We start from the raw sequence: 22,301 nt of genomic DNA, 5'->3' as shown, positions 1-22,301 counted from the left end.
TGCATGAAGGTGGCCTGTTTTTTCTTGCCAGCCAGCTCAGTGACTCTGCATGTTTCCATCTGCTGACCCTGGAAATCCTGGGTCAGGCTGCTCAGGTGCCTTCAGTTGTCCTTCTCTAACCCCTCAGTTCATACATGATAATTCCCTGGCTTCCATCCACACGAGCACAAGGCAGTAGTGAAGGGATTCCCTCATGTTTTAGGCGAGTTTGCCTCTGTTAATTCATCCTCTTGGCTTGAGGATGGGTAATTGCACTGTGGTCTCCTTCAAAAAGAGTCTAGCCAAGAAGTGAAGGTGCAGATGGACGTAATGAGGCATTTCCAGCACTTTGTTGTATTTATATTAACCATCAGCTCGTGGGAAAAAAAGTGTCTGTGCCAGAGAAGATGAGTTTGAATGCTAGGAGCTCCTGAATCTGGAGATGTTGCAGTGCCAGTGACTAAAGGCATGAATGAATGGCACAGATTACCCCATGCTCACAAGCTGCTGAGTGATTATCCCATCTGGAGAAGTGCCAAAAAGAGCCTGACCTAATTTAAACACCTTCCGCTGTGGGCTGCATTACTTTGCATTTGCAGCAGGCTAAGAGCATTTGTGGAAGTTCCCCTGCCAAGAGCATTTCACTTCTCAGGTCTTTTTGCTTGACTGGCTGGCGGTGACTGGGCCAGCTGAGCACTGAGCCCTCATTTTCAGCTGCATTCTCTGCCTGACTTTTTCAAACATTGATGTTGGATGTGAATAGGTGATCAGGGAAGTGCTTGTTTCACGTAGTCTCTTGCTTTGCTGGCATCTGATACATCAATTCTGGGGGCATTCTTCCTGAAACTTAGTAGGGTCGGAGCTTTGCTGCTGCTACAGCTCATGAACCCATGGCTTTTTCCTGGCTCTGGTCTTCAGGAATGGATTTAGAGCCAACTGCGTGGGAAGTGTAGCTCTCCTTAGCAGTGCCTACGCTTGCAGTGCTCACATGGACTTTGTCTCCCAGCTCCTGGGACATTGTTCCCTGCTCATGCTGCTCCCTGGGTCGTAGCCCTACAGGGTTTATCTGGGATTCTTGAAGTTGTATCAGCACTCCTGCCAGGTATGGACACCTCCCTGTGCACACAGCTGAAATGGCAGTTTCCTGCAATTATGGAAGGAAATGACCATGCGAGGATTTGGGTCACCCTGCAGCCCTCAGTCTGGGCCACCCAGTGCTGTTGCTGATGTGAATGCACTCAGGATGTATTCCTTAGCCTAAGGCATGGAGACCTCTCAGTGAGTGTTTAAAGATGCTTGGTTGTTTGTATTCATTGTTAACATGCAATGCCTTAGAATCCCTAGTGTGGATCCCTCAGAAGGTCAAATTTACCAATCAACACGCATCCTGTTTTGAATCTTGGTGCTTTATCTCTTCACACAGGAGGGAGAAGATTTAGTGTCCCTTGCCTTGTGGGATGCACTGGCCACTTGCATATAATTTCTGCAGCGTTGAGTAGGAAAGTGTCCTAAATTGGATCACAGCTGGCAATGCTGAGCCTTTCCATATCTCCTGCCACTCAGCTTTGGTAGTGGCCTGCAGGTGAGAAGGTGGGAGGGCAGGTGCCTGTTTCTCCTCTCTGGGCAGCATTGTCCCAGCTGGGCAAGCAAAGGTGAGGAGGACTCTTCTTGAGTGAGAAAAGCAGCAAGCCTTCAGGCTCCACAGTGCAATCCCTTCTGAATGTCTCCCTGCTGACCCTCTGGCATGGGTCATGGTTCATTGGGACAGCAGACCCTGGGGCAGGACCCAGGGCTTGAGGTGACACATGCTAAAGCCTCTTTTCTGTGTCACTGTTCACAGGGCATTGCCCAACCTCCATGAGCTGGTGGGCTCCTGCTGGTAGGATTTTGCAGTAGGGAAAAAAAGAAGCTCAGCTGCTCATCCCTGTGTTTAAGCTGGGATGTGTGCTGGACGCTATTTTTAAGCTTTCTGGAGGAAGATGTGGGTGAGTGTGAACATAGGACTGATGATGGGGAAAACCTTTCTGTTTCCAGCTGGAGAATAACTCCCAGTGGTTCATGATGTCCTCACTGTACCATGCCTTGCTGGGAGGCACTGTCCTCTCTTCCCCATGGGCTGAGGAACTTCATATCTTATGCTCCACACTTTCCAGCATCCAGCTGCAGAAGAAATTTGGACTCAGGCTAGGTCAGGGAATGGATTTTATATCTTGAATATAAATGCTAGCAAAAGAAGAGTTGTTTCAGTGGTGATGCTTACACTAAGCATGCTCCTCTCCCTTGTCCTAGGTGATCTCTCTATCTGTACAGGTGAGTAGTGGGTTTTTTTCACTTGCAGGGCCAAGGAGGAAAACCCTGACATCCCTGGAGGAAAATTACCATCTCCAAGTGCCAGAACTGGCTAAAAGCAGGAGGAGGCTAGAGAAAAGATTGGCTGGGCTTTAAGGGTGACTTTGATTCACAAATGCAGCCGTGCAGTTCTGAGCATGTCCAGGGATACATGCTCTTCAAATACCACCTTGGAGCTCACCTGGATGTACCAAGCTCCATCTGTGCAGAATCTGTTTGGTGAGCTTGGGGGTCGCAGAGCTGGTTCCAGAAGGGATATGTGGGAACTTTTCAGGAACAGGCTTCTCTCAAGACAAGCTATGGCCTATAAAATGTAATTAGTTTTGGGCCTCTGAGCATGGCTTGGCTGGGCATGTTGGCTAATTACACTGACCTTCCCTTGAAAACCCATGGGACTGGTTAAGATGACTACAGATTTTTAATTACCTGCTTTTCCTCGCTGAACAGCAGGTCTTTTCACTGCTTTCTGTGTTAGCCAGATAACATAGATGGAAATGTTTTTCCTATTTAATCTGACATTTTCAGTGTCTGCTGCACACCCCAGATGGTTCAGTGGAAATGATTTCTTCTGTGAGATGTTGAGAGAATAATGAAACATGATGTTTCTACAGCTCTGACACGCTTTTTGCCCAGCTGCTTGCATGAACAAAACTGTCTGGGATCTCAGTTTGATAGGAAATTGGAGAACTGACAAGAAACTTATTTGCTCTGTGCTCTTGTAAACTATTTTGCAGATGAAGGAAATGCTTCTTGCAGATGCTTGTGCTAGGAAAGCAAGGAATTCAGATATTAGAGGGCAAGGGGTCTGGAAGGGTCAGATTCACCAGGGAAGAGACCTGCTTTGAACCTAGTTTTTCACCTGGTCACAAAGAGTGTCAGCTCAGTGCTAACTGCAGAGTTTCTCAGCTGATGATGGGGGGAGAGGTGGGAGGAAAAATGCCTGACAGGTTTTCAGGTGCTCCACTGAGCATCCTCCATCTATCAATAGAGCCAGTTCGATCGGGAAATAGTGAGAGTGAGCAGTGAGTGTGAAATTAAACATTGGCCCCAGACTGACATGTTTTGGTCACATTCCACTGGACTTGGTCTGAAATACTGACACAGGCAAGCAAGGCTTATATATTTAGTTTTACTTTCTTAATTTTTATTTTTATAGAGAATGTTTAAGGAGCCCCTACCATTGGGGAAGATGCTGTGTGATGGCCTCTGAAACCAGGGCTTAAGCTGCAGATGTGACCAGATGTCCTTCTGGGCTGCTCTTCCCTGAGCTTCATCATTAGTATCTGCATTTTCCTGAGGCATTTGTGTTATCTTGTAGAAGATACAGTTTCACAAGTCTTCTGCAACATAGATGTCTGACCATCACACTTGTGCCTTCCAGGACAGGAAGAGAGGAAAAGGCAGTGCTGCTGCACATGGTATGGTTAGCAGGGAGAGGCAGGGCAAGTGACAGTGTTGGATGAATTTCCAGCATGGAAAAGTCGTCTCTGGGTTCCCCAGATACCTGGGACTAAGCAAGCCTTCCTTCCTCAACTCTTGTATCCTCGTACATGTAACAAAAAATCATTCCACAGGGGGTCAGCATCTGACAGGAGATACACAGGAATGGAAGACAGGCCTGTTTCTCACCCTCAGCAAAAGGAAGGCAGCACCAAGCATCTGCCACAGCCCTGTGCAGTATCCTGGCAAGTAACTGTCCATCTGCTTGGGTGTGTCTGCTGAAGGGAGCTCTACTCCAGCCTGTCTGGAGCCTGCTTTGATCACCTGGGTGAAAGGAAACAAGCAGGGACTGATCAGTGTCCCCTGGTCAGTCAGGGAGACTGAGAGGACTACATCAATCATCTCTGAATCCTGGATGTCCCCAACAGGTGCTCTCTTGCAGCATCAGGACCCATTTTTGCAGCTCTTTGCCTGGGTATTTCCACCACCAACAGACACCTCTCAGTCATGTCCAGGTGTTCTGCAAACTGAAGGAAGTTACTCTAATTTAACCTCATCTGCTTGTCCTGCTTCTGAAGAGAATTGTTTGTGTAAGTGAGATGAGCAAACCCAAATGTATCTGCCCCTAGGTGGAAGAGTGTTTACAATGTTCTCTGAGATCATGATAAAGATTGGTTTTGTTGCTATGGGATTTCTACTCACTCTGTAATAGAAAATGTGTTTTTCTCAATAGCTAGATGTGATGGAAACAGTTGGAGAGATTCTGTCAGTCGTGTCCCTGCAAACAGAAATCCTGAGGCTGTGTAAGCAATGTGAGATTTGGGATATTGAAATATGAGCATCCTTGACCACTAATCCTCCCCTACCTTTGTACCTGGCAGGTGCCTGGAGAAGCAGTCTAACCCAGAGACTGACAAATTGTATTTGTGGCTGCTACAAATTTTGTACAGGTACCAACATAAATGTGTGCAGGGAAGGGCTATGAACTTTCCTGCACTCTGCTGAAAATCTTACACTGAAGATATCTTCTTATATTCAGATAGAAAAATAGTAACTTTTTTTGGTGAAATAATCAGATGTTTTTCAGTATGCTGCCGTAAGAAAAGAAGCAGAAACTGGATGTTATAATGGATTAATGACAGATTAATTTAATGACTCTTCAGATCTCTTGTCTAATTGAAATGCAACCTATTGTGCTATAGTAGAACTTTGCATGGCCTTCCCAAAACCAGCTGCTGATGCAGGTCCTGCTTGTAAGTATTTGAGCTCCTGAACACAGGCACACCCTGCTATGGGCAGGTAAACCAGTGCCTGCAGACACTGAAACTGCCCTTTTTTTGATCCCAGCAGCATTTAATACTGGCAAACAAGCACCAAATGGAAAACTGTCTTTATGCTGCCCCAAATTTGTTTCAGGGCCACATGCAAAGCCAGAAAAAGTTGTATGTGTACTTCTGAAATCAGTGGTAAATGTCCTCCAAATCCTAGGAAGTTACTGCCCAAAATTAGATGGTATCTGGAGAATTCAATTTATGTAAATTCCTGGGACTGCCCCATGGATTATTAAAACAGAACAACAAGATCGTTTTTCTAGTTGGCTTCTGAACCCCAGTCTATTGACTTGCATAAATCTTGTTTGCTTTGGAATTGAAATTAGCTCCCTTAACTACATCAGCATAAAGCAAGCATCTCATTTTCTACAAGTCTTTTTTTAAAGGTGGACTGAGATTAAATAGCTGGCAACTCAAGCAGATATAAAAGGCTGTGTTTTGGCAATGCAAATGATGTGATATATGGAATAATTGGGATCCTTGTGCAGAAGAAATGAAAATCAGGATTCAGGATTTTTTTTTTTTTTTTCTTGCTTACTGCTTGCTTGTTCACTCCTGGGATGTTGTGCCATCAATTAAGAGCTCATTCCCTGTGAAGGTGAAAGTCCCCACTTTGATGCAAGACTGGGAATACTGAAAATTGTCTCATATCAGATGGTAAAGGTTGGGAAGGTGCAAATATTAATTGGGAGTGCTTGGCTGGAGATGGCCCTGCCTGTGCCCAGGTCAGACATGGCTAAATTTCTTGTTTTCTGCTAACAGCCAGAGTTTAATGAGATGGATATGAGTGAAGACAAAGTGCAGAGTAAAGAATGGGTGCTCTTCATAGCATGACCCAGTGCCAGCTGTGGTGTTATGAGGGCTCCTGGGGGAGCCAGGATATCCCCTCCAAACCCTCCTGTGGGCTGTTCAGAAAACTTCTTTCCTTTTTGGAGTCACCAGAGAGCTTTGCACGAGATTCCCTCTCTTCAGTGCTTGCTTGGAATGACAGAAGGCTAAATCTCTTACTTCTCTGGAGGTAAAACAGCTATTAAGGAGCTGCTGAGCAGTTACAGAACAGCAGAAAGTTTGTAGTGATGCTTGTCTTGTCACCAGCAGCATCTCAGTCCTCAGTTACTGGGTTTGGAAAGAAATATTCAGTAAGAGTGCAGGCAAACTCATAATTATTATTTCCTACTCTTTTTATTTAAGGAGAAAATAACAGTGAGACTGAAGGAAGCCTTTTGGTTTCTGTCCTTAATACAGAATGATTCAACCCTTGGTCAGAGATAACTCTGTGCTCTGAGGCCATTGCCAGAGCAAAAGAAAGGCGTGTTTTCACATTCATATATGAGGTTTTTGTCCTTTTTATCTGGATTTTTTTTACCGGCTACCATTTTTTGAGGATTTTGAGATCTGAGAGAACACTTCACTAATTTTAGTTCATCTCAGGAGTAACTTGACTTTTATCATTATGTCTTACTTTTAATGAGTTTAGGGTTATTTTTATAGGTCAGTTTTGCTGGTATGCTCAATTTTTATTATTATGAAGTACCATGAAAAGTGGATAAGACCTTCAGACTGCACCAAAACCTATTAGTTTTGAAAATGAAAGATGTCTGAGGATGGTGTCTGGTTACTTGGTTCTCTTCTTTCCCTTGCAAGGCAGAGCTCAGCACAGGTACTGGTAGCTCCCAAGGCAGAAGCCATCTGTGTATCAAAATAACACCTTGCTTGAAGGGACATCTCAGGCTGTGAGGGATGGAAAAGGAGGTTCTGGGGATGTTTACACAAATTTGGTGGTGTTTAGAACAAGGGTGGCAGTGCCACTTTTTCTCCCTGTTTGACTGCCACCACTCCTGCAAGGATGCACGAACTGCTGCCTGAACTGCATTTATTTATAGCCCTTCATAAAACCAATTACCCAAACGTCACAAAATGGTGTTATTATTAGTGCATTTCATCCTGCATTAGCATGCCCTGGGCTCTTGTGCTGTCAGGGCAGTAGAAAGGGTAGTGGAAAGCTCGTGGCCTTTTACCAGCAATGGCACAAATCACATTTACTGGGCTGTGCTAGAGCTGAAGTAACATTTCTTCAAACTACCAGCCCTGCAGGCCTGAACAAAGTGTTTTTGCAGGAGCTGAGAGGCTGCCAAGGAAAAATGAATTGCTGATCCTGGAGGGAAACGTGCTCCACACTAATCCGGCTGCTGCATAGTAACTGGGATGGTTTGGGATGGATCAGGAGAGAATGGATTGCATGCACAGAGGTGTTTGTTCAGGACAAATTGTGGCTCACCTCTGGGGAAGAATCCTGTCCTCTCCATGTTCCTGAAGTGCCCCAGGGCCTTGCACAGGGAGAGGTGACTGGGCTGGGGAATTCTCCTGAGGTGCTCAGCCTGGAGAATGGATGGCACAAGAGGACCTAAGAGCAGGTTCCCAGCGAGGTCTGCATCAATCTGTGACTCTTCCAAGGATGTGATGATAGCAGGTGCTGTGGTTCTCCTGTTCCAGGCTTCAGGCTGTTGTGTGGCTGCCACTGCTCCCCTGAGTCCTAGTGAGTGTTCAGAGTTTGTAATGAACTTCAGGATGAAATTCTGGACACCCATGTTCCACTTCTCCACATTCACCCAGAAGGCCACGAATACCTATCTGTTGCAGGTGGTCCACTGCAGGTTTTGGTGCTTTGCTGGTGCTGAGGTTTAGACCTTGGCAAGGTTGGCCTGTGGGTGTTCTCAGCTTGGCAGAGAGCCTTGGTGGAGGCAAAAGGGAGCCAAACCGCTTCCCAGAGGGGACAGAGTGTCCCAGAAACCAGGATTTGATCCTAAGAGACTTGTTTTTTGGCTCTGCTATTGACCTTTTGGATGATCTTGGGCAAGTTCCTTCATCTTTCCGTGCCTCAGTTTCCCGAACCTTCCTTTTCTGCTTCTCCTTGACAACCCAGACATGCTGACTGTTGGCAGAAATCTTAGAGACATTTGTGCAGAGAGAAGCTGGAGCTGGAATTTTATTTATTTTTTTCTGATTGGTTCTGGAGACTATCAGATGAAGAAATGATAATAATTCAAAGTCAGGCTGGATGGGGCTCTGAGCAACCTGATCTAGTGGGAAATATCCCTGTTTATTGCATGGGGTTGGACTAGACGGCCTCCAAAGTCCTTTCCAACCCAAAACCCCATTCTGTGTTTCTGTGATAATGTGGTGGTCCTCTCTTACCCAAAATAATATTCTCAGACTCATTTGGGACCTGCTGGTAGATGTAAATATTCACTGCTGTGGTTACACAGGAGCTGAGCTCTTATTTGTCAGGGCAATTTTGTCAATATGTAACTTCAAATTTGTTCTGGCAACTGCAGAATAAACTGCCTCATCATAATATAATTTTCAGGGTTTGCAGAGGAACATTTCCTAACTCTCTCAATCTGGCCCTTATGAAACATGGGTCATTTTACTACTTGGAGAAATTAATTGTGCTGTACAGTACATCTTTCCACCTACACACTTTCATGAAATGTTAGGATTGTTTTTGTTAGGTAGTGCTGCTGATGCCTCAGCAATTTCCAGTGAATATCTGACTATAAATTGCTGAGATGCTTTCCCAGTGAGTTAAAAAATGATTTAGGATAAGCTTTATTCATTCCTCTTACAGCAAAATAATTATTTCAGTCAAGGTAGGACCCTTATTTTCCATAAACAGATGCAGGATTTTTTTTCCTCCATTTTTTTGTTGTTGCACTTTTGTTTTATTTAAAAGTTGTACACTGAACTAATTACTAGCATCTGCTGTGCACATGAGAATGTGCAATTAATTATCTCTTCTGTGCTTTTGCTCTAAGGAGGTTTGAGTAGTGAGGAAGCAGTAAGAGCCAGTGAGGATTCACATTCCCTTTGATTTGATTTGGTTGCTAGTACTGTTTCCAGAAGGTTCCTCCAGTCAGAGATGCTGTTGGAGGGGACAACAAAGCAACACCCAGAGGGGCAGGCAAATAGAATCACAGAATGGGACAGGTTGGAAGGAACCATAGTGGGTCATCTGGTCCAACCTCCCTGCTCGAGCAGGTTCATCCTCTAACACCTTGCACCGGATTGCCTCCAGACAGCTCTTGAATATTTTTTGAATATTTCAGTGAGGGGAAACTCCACGACCTCTCTGGGCAACCTGTTCCTCCTCATGTTCAGGTGGAACTTCCTGCATTCCAATTACTGTCTTTTGCCTCTCATCCTGTTGCTCAGCATCACCAAGCAGAGCCTGGCTCCGTCCTCCTGGCACCTATAGAAGATGTATGCAAAATAGGTCCATGCAAATCTTCCAGGGAAGAGCTGTGTGAGGGTAACACCAGGATGGATGTCTTTCAGGTGGTGCAAGACCTTGTCCAGGGATACAGATCTGTTTTGTGCTGCACAGCTGAGTCTGGGGATGAAAACAGGAGTGAAAATAGGGCAAGCCAAGAGCTGTCATCTCCTGCCACACCCAGTGCTGCTCATGGGGCTGGCAATCCCCTTCCAGCAGAGCCAGTGTCACTCCATCCCCATTTTTTTGCAGCCCTGTGCAGATAGCTAGAGAGGGCAGGTTGCTGCTGCCTTCTGGCTTCCTCCTTATTGTTTTCTGCCTTGCTTTTCAAAGAGTGCATTTTTCTTTCCTTTTCTTGGCCACAAATGCTGGTGGCTGAGGCCAGCTGGGAGTGACACCTCCCTGACAGGCTACAGAAGCATCAGATGTTAAATTGGCTGCTCCACCCTAGGATAAATAAACCCTCAGAGCCTCAGCCTTGAGTGTTTAATCAGAGGAGTTAAACATGCAGGGAATTGGATCACTTGTTCTCTTTGCTTAGAAGTTTCTCTGCTTCTCCTCGATGAACCAGACGTGCTGATGGTTCACAGAAGTCTTAGAGACGTTTGTGCAGAGAAAAACTGGAGCTGAAATGTTTTTTTTTTCCAATTGATTCTGAAGATTATCAGATGAAGAAGTTATTGAAAAATGGTTCAAGCTCTCTGACATTGGCTTTTCTTTCTGAACACATCCTTCTCTGCACAATTGTGCTTCCAATTTATGGAGAGAAATTACTTTTCAATCAGGACTGCTGGAAAACACAACCCAAGAGGAATTCACAACCTTTCTACCTCTTGCTTTTCCTTCTCTGCTCTTTTTTGGCTGCATGTCACTCTTGAGCAGCTGCAGCAGGAGAGATGGGATCATGAATCACTGCCTTGGGGAAAACATAGATGTTCCTCTCATATTGTTCAGGAAGGAAGTTGAGTAATGTCATATGCAAGTGTTAAGTGCAGGTGTGTTTGAGGAGTGAACTCCTCCAGCCAGTTCTAGGTTGGACTCGGCAGAAGTCTTCTTGGAGGCAGAAGTTTTTACAGTGTGGTATTGATTTCACATTATTTTATTCTCATCTTGATAGAAACATTTGGCCTTTGGACAAATTAGTTCTGCCCAATGCAGAATGTGTCAGGTGTCAGCTGAGGTGGTTGTGAAAGCATTGCTCCTCTCAGGCCTGGGGGAGTTTTTTCCAAGAGCTTCAAGTGGAAGGCAGATGGTTTGCAGTTGCTTTTTTGTTCTGAAGTAAGACACTGAAATGAAAAACATCTTCGATGTATTAATTGCAAATAAATGATTTGCAATTATGATAGCAATGATAAAAGTTTCCTACTTAATTAGATTTCAAAATGAAAACTGTGTAGAGATGATCACAAGCCTAAGGTGCCACTTTTGTTACAAATAGGCATCCCATAATTCATAAACTTCTTTACTTTGTGAAGGGGAAGAAGAGGAAGCTTTTCTGTCCCTCCCACCTCCTTTAATTATTACCTGAACCAGCATTAGCTCATAGGAAATAAACTCATAGTGATGGATTGGGAATGGGATTTTGTTCTGCCTCTGGCTGCCATGCAACATTCATCCTATTGAGGGATTTTTCCTCCATCTCTGCAAGCTTCATGCACTAATGCTCTCATTTCATTGGCACAAGCCAGAATATTTTCTGCAGGACAGAATCCTTCAGGGCTGTGGCCCGTGTTGCTTTGGGGAACCTGGTGTGCTGGGGTCGCTGCTGAGGTAAAATAAGTGCTTTATGCTGTTATTCAAGTGCTCATTATACCTTGGACCCCTTGGATTTCTCTTGATAAAATAGTTCATATAACTTTCAGGTTATTTAGCTCTTTCTATTATTCCTTTAAAATACGAAATAAAAGTCTCCTTTCAAAGAGAAGAATGAATGCACTTGCATAAAGAAAAGGTGAAATGAAACATCTGAATCACTCTGACCTACCCAGTTCTACTGAACAAATTTCATGCAATTTGTGATTCATGTCAGCAGCTTGAAAACCATGTTATTTCCATCAAATTGATGATGCGTCCTTTTTCCTTCCTGCTTCTAATGAATTACATTCTCACTGCAAATTGGATCATCCAGCCTTCCACTGGAAGGTCAGGGATGTTTGTGTGGGTGGGGACCTTCCACAGCTAAAGGAAGGCATGGGTTGTTCTGTTCTTGCAGCTCTCCATGTAGCCCTGAGCTCCCTCTGGCTTTCCTCCCACAGCTGAGTGTCCGCTCCACACTCTTGCACCTTCCCTTGCCCCTCTTGCTGATGTCTTATCCCTTGTGGAACCCCCTCCAGCCCTGTGGTTTCTGTCCCTGGGCAGCATTTCCAACTGTGTGCTGCTTCAGCTTTTTGCCCCACTCACTTTCAAAGCTGCCCCTGCGGTGCATCCTACCTGGTAAGCAGCCAACAACGTGACTTCTCTGGAGCTTGCCATAAGGAAAAGTCCAAAAGCCAAGACATGGATGCACATTTTGATCTCCTCCGTAGGGGAAAATAGGGGAGTAACAATAATGCTCAAAAGTGAGCTTTTCCTCCTGCAGAGCTAATCATGAAAGGCCCAAGGCTGGAGGAGAAAGGGAAGGGTGGAAGCAGAAAAAAAAGCTGGTCATCTCTGTTTTCCAGCACCAAACTCATTCTTGCAGGAGCCCCTTTGCTGTGCAGCCATCTTCTGCAAAGGTAAAAGAAGGCTTTTCTCCATTTTATATTGGATATAGACCTTCAGTTTAAAAAACCCTACATCCTGGGTATTTTATAGCCTGAGCTATCCAGGGTTTTGAGTCATAAACTCACCTCCCACAGCTGGCTGTGCAATGTGTTCCTGCCTTTGTGCACATGGTGTTACCCATCCTCGCACTGTCCAACTTGTCTGTGGCACCAAAACAGCAGCTGTAACACAATGTGCTACTTCCCAGCTGTGGAGATTGAAATCTTAGCAGCTCCACGTGCCCGGGGCTGGGGTGTGGTTGATATTCCCCATGGATGGGGATCAGAGTCCCTGATCTGTGCCATTATGGTTATTGCCAAAGCTGAAGTTATGCAGATCTACGTTGTCCCATCTCTGATGCCCTCCAGGAAGCTGTGAGCACCTCCAACTCTGGACTGCAGGGGCTGGATTCAAGCATGCCAGAGTACTTCTGAGCAGCTCAGCCATCCCTGGTTTCCTCCTGCAAATGTTCAAAAGCTGGATTTCATTCCAACATACCAGGAATTGGTTTCGGCTCATTTCCTGCAAAAGCCAGCAGCGCGGTGGGCTGAACACTAAGGGAAAGCCAGTTTAAGCACGGCTATTCCACTGAAAGCCAGTTGTGAGTGATCTGTTTAATTTCAGGATTCACAGTGCGCGCTGGCCTGGGAAGTGGCGTGGATCAGGGAGCAGAAGCCAGGCTCTGAGCTGCACATGAGTAGGATGTTTACAGCATACTGTGCTGAAAGAGCTGGCATCACTGCATCACTGAAGGTGTTTGAAGATAATTTCGGATGGTGATGCCTTCCCAGTGCTATTTTGCTCTTGCAAGAGATAAATCCTCTTGAGAGAGAGGATTTTTATCAAGGGAAGAGTTTCTGGCAAGTGATTTCATTATAGAATTACAGAACGGTCTGGATTGGAAGGGACCTTTAAGGACCCTTCCTCTGCAATAAACAGGGACATCTTCACCGAGATCAGGTTGCTCAGAGCCCTGCCAGCTTTACCATGAGTGCTTCCAGAGACAGGGAAACTACAACCTCTAGCTCTTCCAGTGTTTCACCATTGTCATCATAAAAATTCTTTCTAATCCAAGTTTACCCTGCTTCAGTTTAAAGCCATTATGTGCCCTGTGACCTTACCAAACTCAGGAGGCTTCCTCTGTGTTCTCCCTGCCTGTGAGGGGTAATGAGCAGCAGGAGCACAGCTCTGAGGCTGTGTTTTTCAACTGTGGGTGGTGTCAGCTCTTCTGTGCTCTGGTGCAAAGGTGCACAGTGTGGGCAACTTCTCCACCATCTCTTCTCTCTGGTTTTGTTCCAGTAGAATGAGTATTATTTTCCTTCTTTCCTGGGTTCCTGGCTTCATGCAAGTCAAGCCCTTTTTCTGAGCAATGGTGTACAGCATATCTTTGTTGCTGGTTGTAACACTCTGTACAGGGCAGAAGGTGATGACATGCCTGTGATATGCTTGCCAGAAGCTGTCTCAATTTTATGAGCAGAACTCATTCAACTCATCAGTCACAACCGTAGTTACCAATAGTACAAATCCATTTGACAGCAGCTTGTTCACCAACTCACCAGTTTTGTGTACCTGGTGCAGCCCCTTCTTAATTATCAATAAAAGGGGAATTGTGTTATGATGTGGTTTCAGCTGCAGTGGAAATAAGCAAATATTTCTTCTTCTTTCTGCACAGAGCTGTTGGCCCAGCTCTTGACCTGTATTGATTACTATCTAGGAACCCAAGCACAGGAAGAGAGAAGAGCACAAACACAAAAATATAAACTGAGGGAGAAGCCAGGAGAGCAGTGAGGTTAACAAGCTGGACAAGATCAGAGGCTCATTCAGTTTGGTGGAAACCTCTGGAGCAGAATGGGTCAGTTGTGAATTCAAACCAAGGTACTTTGGACTTTGTTGGGACTTGAAGTGCTCCTTGAACAGAAATGTTACCAGCTTTCTGGACAATCCATTCCAGTGCTTGAATATCCTTAAAATAAAGTATTTTTCCTTAAAGCCAGCTAGAATCTATAATTTCAGCTAATTTCTGTTGTTTCTGTGGATGAAAAGTGGGGCTCTGCCTCCTCAGCAGTCTTCTGGTGGGTACTGGGGGTGTGCTGTTTGTCTTTGGGCCGGGGTCACTCTTTTGCCACTGAATTTTGGTGTACTCCTGGTCACATCACCTCCTTGCGTTGACATTTCTCCAATGATGTCATAATGATGGCACTTCATACAATATTCAGGGTTCCAGGCACAGTTTGCCTGAAAGGTTTTCAGAGTAGGAAATGTCTCTTGTATCTTCACAACAGCCGCCAGCCACTCCAGACTCTGGACTAGCATCCCCAGCAGCTAACTGTGTCTCTAAATTTTTAGCTTTCCTTCATTTGAAGTAAATCCCCACCAAGAGAGAGAATTTCAGGATTGTTATATGTATATCCACACGTTGTTCTTTTACAACACACACACACTGTAAAAATATGTATTGTAAAATATTATCCTGCTTAATAAATAGTTGTAAGGTGAAAAACTTATGTGGCCACAGGGGCGGCTTTCTCCTAGAGGTATAATATCTCCTTTTGACTGAAACAACAGGAAGATGGTGACCACCTAACTTGAGGACCAGAGAGCTGAAACTAATTCCTTCCTGTCATAAGAAGGTTTCACATTAATTTCTTGCATGCCAGCTCTATTGCCCCAAATCTGCTCAAAAATTTCTTGCTTCCCTTGCCCACAGAAAGTGTTGTTTTTTTTCTTTCTATTGGAAACTGTCATAATGAAAATTGCCCAAAAATGGAGAATGTTGATGAAATTAAAATCTTTATTTGATTTTTGTAGGAGTATATGGAAATACAATTATTTGGTGAAACTGCCAGAGAAGTCACATGGGAACTATCCTTTGGAGAATGCATCTAATTTCCCTCGTGAGTCAGACTCGCTTGTCATATCATTTCTATTGGGAAATCATTGGCAAAAAATATTTATTTTGAAATCCTAATTAGTGCAGTTCTCCCCATACCAACTAACAACAAACCCCTTCAACAGAACAGAGTAAACAAATAACATTTCTTCAGAAAAGTGGATCTTGACAAAAGTCTTAAATCATTTAATGAGAAATTTAAGTCTTGAAAGACAGTATAGATGAAAAAATAGATGAAAAAACCCACTGTGCTAAGTCATGTTCTGAAAGTTTTGTGTCAATTTGCTGAAACTTTAGGAGTGAAGGCTCTCAAGAGGGACAGTTCTGAAGGAAAAAAAAGTCAGTTTCTATGTGAGTGTTGAGAAATACTCTGCAATCTGCTGAAATGACTGAGTTTCAGAACCGTCAAATATTTGTATCAAATCAATTATGAACAATGTAGAGATCCCAGCTTATTTCCCATGTCATTTCACTTCATTTGAACCAAGAAATAAGTTGATGAAAAGGATGATCAGAGCACCACCGGGGAAGAAGACAAGAAACAAAACCTCACTCACTGCATTAAGCCCTTGGAACAAATTGCTTAAACAATCTAAAAGGTTTATAAAAAGAGGAGCATCTTTCACCTTGGGGGTAACTGAAGCACCTAATACAGTTGTATGAGGAAGAAATACCCAGAAACTTGGAAATGCCAAAGAAAAGGTTGGAGGGAGAGGAGGATTTGCTTCTCTTGTATTCTATTGAAATCTTTCAGGTGTGTTAAAAAAAACTTCCCTAGGCAGCAACGTAATTTAACATTAACTGGAAAACCAGTAGGTCCAGGTGCTGAAAGGAAATTTATCCCTTCCCATGTTCACACTCCCACCTGCTAAGAACACACCTGACAGGACTTCTCCTGGCAAAATCTTCAGTGCCCACACTTGCAGAGGAGGACAAAGGAAGACCCTCTGGCAAATTAAACACAGCTTTTCATTCCTCTCCTTTTCCCTCTGCCTGTGCCTTTCATGCCCAGGTGGATCAGAGCCATGCTGGTGACCATTTAAACTGACCCCGAGTACCAGCAGCAGGCAAATAACAGAGAGCAGGGCTGGCAGGAATTCCCAAGATCACTTGCTGCTTCCTTTCCTCTGGGCAGCATCAGCAAAGTTTGCACAGGTGACTTCTTAATACAAACAGATTCCTTCCCTAGCAGTACTCCAGCACAGGAATTTTTTTGACTGTCTGCTTGGGCTGGACTGAACCAAATCTCCAGAGAATGAATAACCCCCAGATTCATGGCTACGGGGAGGGAGAGATTATCTCTGATGATGAAGAGGCCCTAAACCAAGGGATCTTTCCAGGCTCTCGAGGACAGGCTGAGGAGAGAATCTTGCTGCCAGAGACACTGGATATCCTCAGGGAATGTATCCCATCTTCACTTAGGGGAATGATTTTCACTGGAGATGCTATACAGGATTTGTTGAGGAAGGTGGAAGTGCTGGAGAACAGGACAGAGAAAATAGGAGAAAGGTGAGGGATGGGTAGGACATGATTACAGTTTTCCCTCTTCTTGCAGTTCTTTGTGGAAATACCACAAAGTATTGCAGTTCTTTGTGGAAATACCAGACTAGATTCCATTTGGCACTGTGCCCTGATGGATAAGGAGCCCTTCAGCTTAATCTAGGAAGGTGGTAGGGGGAACAGGCATCTCCTTTGGCATCCCAGGTCTCTAGAGGTGGGAACTGCCGACAGGGACAGCTCACCATGACCTGCAGCCGCTGCAGCTCCCGGCTGTTCTGCCTCCTGTGCACTGGGCACATGGAAATGGAGAGTAAATGAATGTTGCAGTTGAATTGAAGGGCTCCCTGATTCAATGAGGAGGCATACCTCAGGTAATAAGGGAGAGATTTATGCCTTGCCAAAGCAGGCAGGAAGGAAATAATTCTGCTAGGCACAGATCGCTCCTTCCATCTACTACCACTGCTGCAAGGCACCCTGAAAGAAATTCAGGTGTCCCTGAATGAAGCAAGCCTCCTTTCTACTGCCAGGGTTCCTTTAGCAGCAGGTAGAATTGCTTCCTTTGCAACATTTATTTTCTTGGGTAATTTTCCTACACATCCCTGAGGCCACACTAATGTTCCCTTTTATGCTCAGCTAAGCAGCTGATTGATCCTTGCTGGAGCTCTCACTGTAGGGATGGGGGTCAGAGCAGCACCCAGTAACACAGAAAAATCTGCTGTATGAGACACTCAGCTCCCTACAGCCAGGAAATCTCTTTTCCCAGCTACTTTGCCTGAAACCCCATCACTCTGACAGCAAAAGGATGGATGGTGCCTTGTTCCCTCTAAATTAGGAGCCCTGAAAGAGGCGATTTGGCATCTCTCCTAAGTGCCCTTGTTCTTCCCTCTGTGCACGGGGCGGTCAGAGCAAAGTGTGTCCGTCATCCCCTGACTCCCAGTGGCTGATGATGGCATGGCACTCATTTCAACACTGCTGCATGTTCATAAAGTCAGAAAACATCTCCTGACCAGTTGCAGCATTTGTGGCCATTCCTAGCATTTATGTGCACATCAGCGTGTTTATGGAGCAATGCACAGTTGTGAAAGCAGATGGTTTGTTAAAAAAAATAGGAATGCTTCATTCAGGCTGTCAGGGAGAAGTGACTCAACAGCACTACTGAACAGCCCTTGGGAATGCATGGTTTTAAAAAAGATTTTCTTCATGGGACACAGCAGAACTGCCCTGTCTGGGGCAATGGACTTAATAATCTTCAGTGGGATTTTTCAGAAGTGCCTCAGGTTTGGCAGAAGAAAATTTTGTATCCTTAATGACCCATACTTCTAAATTATTTAGGTGTCTTTGATAGTCTCCTCACTAAACCTAATGAAGTCCAAGTCAGGCTCTTTAATAAGCACAATGATACAGTCTGCACCATTTGGGTCCTTGGTAGAAGCTGTGCTGCTCAGATGATGGGAGCTGATTAAATCTGTATAGCTCCACTATGCAGAGATAACAGTCCTGAGTGTTCCCATTTTTCCTTCTGTCAAAAAATAAAGCACCTATTTGGTGAATATCCATCTAGGAAGGACAAAATTTGGCTGCCTGACTGCAAAAACAGCAAATCCCACTGGTTTAGTGATATTTTGTACCAACATGAGTTAGGGGCAATGTTTATCAGGAGAGACTTCAAGTTTAGCGTTTCAGATTGCATCCCTTAATGCCCCTTAATTATTGTCCCTTAAGGTCCAGCACACACCTGTATTATTCACCCGCAGCATTTGCACCTGGAGGAAAATTAAACTGGGAGGGAGGGAATACAAATTTTGGGTTCAAGCACGAGGGGAAATTACATGTTCTCTGAATAGTGGAGCACTTCTGCCCCTCAGTTCTTAGCAGAGAACATTCCAGGAAAAAGAAAGCAGGACGTCCTCCATCAGCCTCTCCTGAAAAATACTGACTCTGCAAGCTAGATGTTGTTACGCCTGCTAAAACTGCTCAGTGGTGTTGACTGTGTTATCACCTACCCCTTCTACTGCTCCTGAAGGAGTAGCTGAGTTCCTTAGTTGGCAAAATCAATAAAAAGAACCATCATGGGAATCTGTGCAATTCTCTCCTAAACGATCCCACAGCTCCTGAAAGAGGTCAAGCAGAGATCAGCAGGTTGTGTGTACGGGAGGAAGGGAGAAGAAACCAGGTTATTTTCTGTCAGCACTTTGAGAATGCAGCATCTCACAGTGCATTCCATCTGTAGCTAAATAGGAAACTTTCCAGACAGCGGATTTTGCCACCAGAAATTGCCATGTTTTTTTGAAAGAAGATAATTTTATGTGAATATGGCGGCTTTGATTTATATTTGTAACGGGGAAAAAAATTGCAGCGAATTACTTTGGATTTGCCATTTTTTTTAACAATGCAGTGTGTGCATCCTGCACCTTCTGGCCTTAAATATCCTTTGTTTTGGTCTGAGAAGGAGAAACTTTATTTTCATAGTGGTGTATTTTAATCCTGCTTGATCCTCCACATGTTACGGAGCTGTTTCATTTCGACATCTATGGAGAACTCAACAATTAGCCTAAACTAGAAATTTATTCAGAACTCTGTCATGACAGTAATATTCAGAATTTCACTCAAAAAAAAAAATAAAAAAATTGATTTTTACAGATTTGGGCTTTCTTCCCAGCAGGGTGCTCCCAGCTTCTAATTGTCAGCTCTCTTCTGGGCAAGTTTAGGATGGTTGTGCTCTGAAAGCATCGTGGTCTGCTCATTCTTAGACCTGTTTGAGGCAGGAAGTGCTGATGGTGTTCTTGACAGTCACTCCCAGGCACCACATGGCAGTCACAATTTTCTGAAAAATCACTTTTTTTTTCCTCTTGCTGCTTGGTGTGGCAGCCAACATGTGCATGCTTGGGTTCAAAAAGTGCTCAGGCAATGTGGAAGAAGAAAAATTAATTGTGGGCTATTAAACATAGAGATGCCTTTCTCCAGGAGCCAAACTCCCTGGAGCTGTCGGGAGAGTGGCTTGGGAAGAGGGAGTCTGGCTTGCAGGGGGGTTCCTGTACAGGGTGGGGACTAGGGGACCTTCCAGGCTCTCTCAAGCCCCTGGTAAGTACCCTCTTGGAAAAGGGACTTCTAAAACTGGGGAAGGAGACAAAATGGTGGGAGAAAAGTGGGATATGAAGAGGAGACAGCTGGCTACATTTTCATGTTGCCACTTGAAATTCCAGTCACTTTGTTGCTGATTCTTCCCTCCATCACTAAAATGGAAGGAGAGCAGGGAACCATGAAGAGTAAATTTATTATATTGATCTTTCTCTTTTTTTTTTATTTTTTTTTTCTTTTTTCTTGTTTCTAATCCCATATTTAGGCATGACCTGTAACAGAGAAGCTGTCAGGCACCTGCTTTGACTCCCCATGATAGATGAGATCACTTTCTTCCAATTATATGGATGCTGCTTGGATTGCTCCGTGCTAAGATGGCCCTGCACAAGTTAAGACAGCAGGAGAAGGCCTGTTCCTTCCTTCCCTAAGGTACCCATTGGAGACCTGAACCTCAGCTAGAGGTGTGTGATCTTAATGAAACTCTTGCCACACTTGCATGGCTCTGTCTTCCAAGGCCAGGACATGGCTCTAGGGTTTAATGAGAAGGTTAGGTTGGTTTCCTATGGAATGAGAGCTAGCTTGTGATGATGTATTTGTGTACTGGCACAAACAGAGCAGTTTGTCTCAGACTCTGAGCCTCACTTCAGCAGAATTTGGCAGAGCAGTAGAGAGTTCCAAGGTATTAGGCTGAAGAAGAGTAAAAAAAAAAATTGTTCACTGTGAGAGTGGTGAGCCACTGCAGGTTGCTCAGAGAATTTATGGATGCCCCATCCCTGGAAGTGTTCAAGGTGGATGGAGGTCTGAGCAGCCTGATCTAGTGCAAGGTGACCCTGTCCATGGTCATAATCTTTGAGGTCACTTCCAACCCAGGCCATTCTGTGATTCTGTGATAAAAAATTACTCATCTCTCAGATGCAGAAAGAGATTTTCTAGGTGTTCACAATCAGGTGAGATTTTGAGACAGAGATGAATTGCCTTTCTAGTCTTTGGTGCTCAGCTGTCACTTGCTGCAGGTATGGTGTCCTGCCCTCCCTTGGAGCAGAATGTTGGAGAGGATGAGCAGGGAAGAGCCAAGCAGTGACATTAGTGAGTTGTAACACATAAATGGTGCACAAGGAGGTTATTTGGTGGCTTGATTACATTGTGTAATTACCTCCAGGAGGGACAATGTCAGCTGGTAAGAGACTATTAAATTCAACTGAGAAAGACATGCTAATGGATTTTTGGGGTCTTTTTCCATCTGTCAAAGTTTACTTCCTACCTCCACTGGTTTTAAAACATCTATCAGTAGTCTGTTCAAATGCTGGACTTGGCCCTGCAGTGCAGGACTCAGCAGGTACCAGCTGGAAGGTAAAATGTTATTGATGGGCAGGGAAGGGAATTGCAGCATGAAGTCTGTTTCCATTGCCCCCTGGGTGCAGAGCACATCTCTGTGCAGGGAGGGAATCAGTCCTGGGATGAACCTTGTGGATATGTTCATGGGCTGATTTCTGCTCTGTTCCCAGCAGTCTAACGTGCACTCAGGACTCAGGAACAATGGAATTGAACTAAAAGACTAAATATACCTAAAACTCTTGTGGAAAAGATATCAGATTGTGTGTTATGTGTTCTCTGGGTGATTATTTTCTCTGGGTGATTATTACTCAAACTGGTAGTAGAGCAATGTTTGGAATAAAAATCTATTGGTCTATTGATGCCACTACACTCTTGATCAAATTAAAACTCTGTGACAAGTCCTTAATTACTTTCCCCCAAAAAGGTTCTGTCGTGCCCTCATTCCTCCCACTGTCTGCTTCCCAAATTTAGCAACATGGCTTGAATTATTGAAAACCAAATTATTTAATGTCTCCCACTTCTCTGACAGGAGCATGATGGCTATTGACAATGGGCCATCAGTCATGTTTTAAAAAGAGCTGTCAGTATCATTCATGAGAAAGAATGATTCAAGGACTTCCAGCAAGAGATGAGAAAAACACTAAAGAAGGGCCAAGTGAAGTCTTTCCCTGATGAAAGCATCAAGTTGCAACCAGAAGCTGTGTGCTTTCAGAATTCCTCACCCGGGCATTGTTCTGGTTGTCTCCAGATAAAAGAAGTTGCTACATCTTGGATTCATGTTGTAATTTAATTGGTGCCCAGATGGATTTGTGAACAGCGTTTTAGAGTCTGCATTTGAATAAGCATTTTCATCTCACCTGCAAGTGCTTCAGACAAAGTGCAAATGCAATGAATAATAATAGCATTGGCTTCTGATCACCCCATGCCGTGGAAACTCATGAATTAAGTCTTCAGTGGAGGTCAGAACAGATGAAGGGAGTTAAACTCTGCCAGGGGTTCCTCTGGGGTGTAGTGATTTTTAGGTGTTTAAAAGCCATTAAAGTCATTCCCCCATTTTATTTTTAGCACTGACTTTTATGAAGTAGCCAGCATAGGGAGAGGGGACAAAATGTGGTTGTCAGAAAAATGAAAAAAAAAAGCTTGGGAGACCTAGGGCTGCATATTTGCTTTCTGAGGGAAGTGCTGCCCACCAGAGCTCCTGCCAGGGCTTCAGCAGCCTTTCAGGGGTTTTGCTGCAGCCTTTGACCCACAGGCTCATTTTTTTCACTTCCCAAGTCTGGCTGCACACATGGCTTGAAGGGTATATCCTGGTACCTGCTGTGCAGAGGCAAACACCTGCCTCTGCTGGCAAGTGAAACATCCATGAAGAAAAAGAAAAAGCTAAATA

The sequence above is a fragment of the Cyanistes caeruleus genome, chromosome 2 (assembly GCF_971803275.1).
Source record: "Cyanistes caeruleus chromosome 2, bCyaCae1.hap1.1, whole genome shotgun sequence".
Classification (NCBI taxonomy): domain Eukaryota; kingdom Metazoa; phylum Chordata; class Aves; order Passeriformes; family Paridae; genus Cyanistes; species Cyanistes caeruleus.
The sequence above is the reverse complement of the archived record's forward strand: the minus strand, read 5'-3'. Positions refer to the sequence as shown.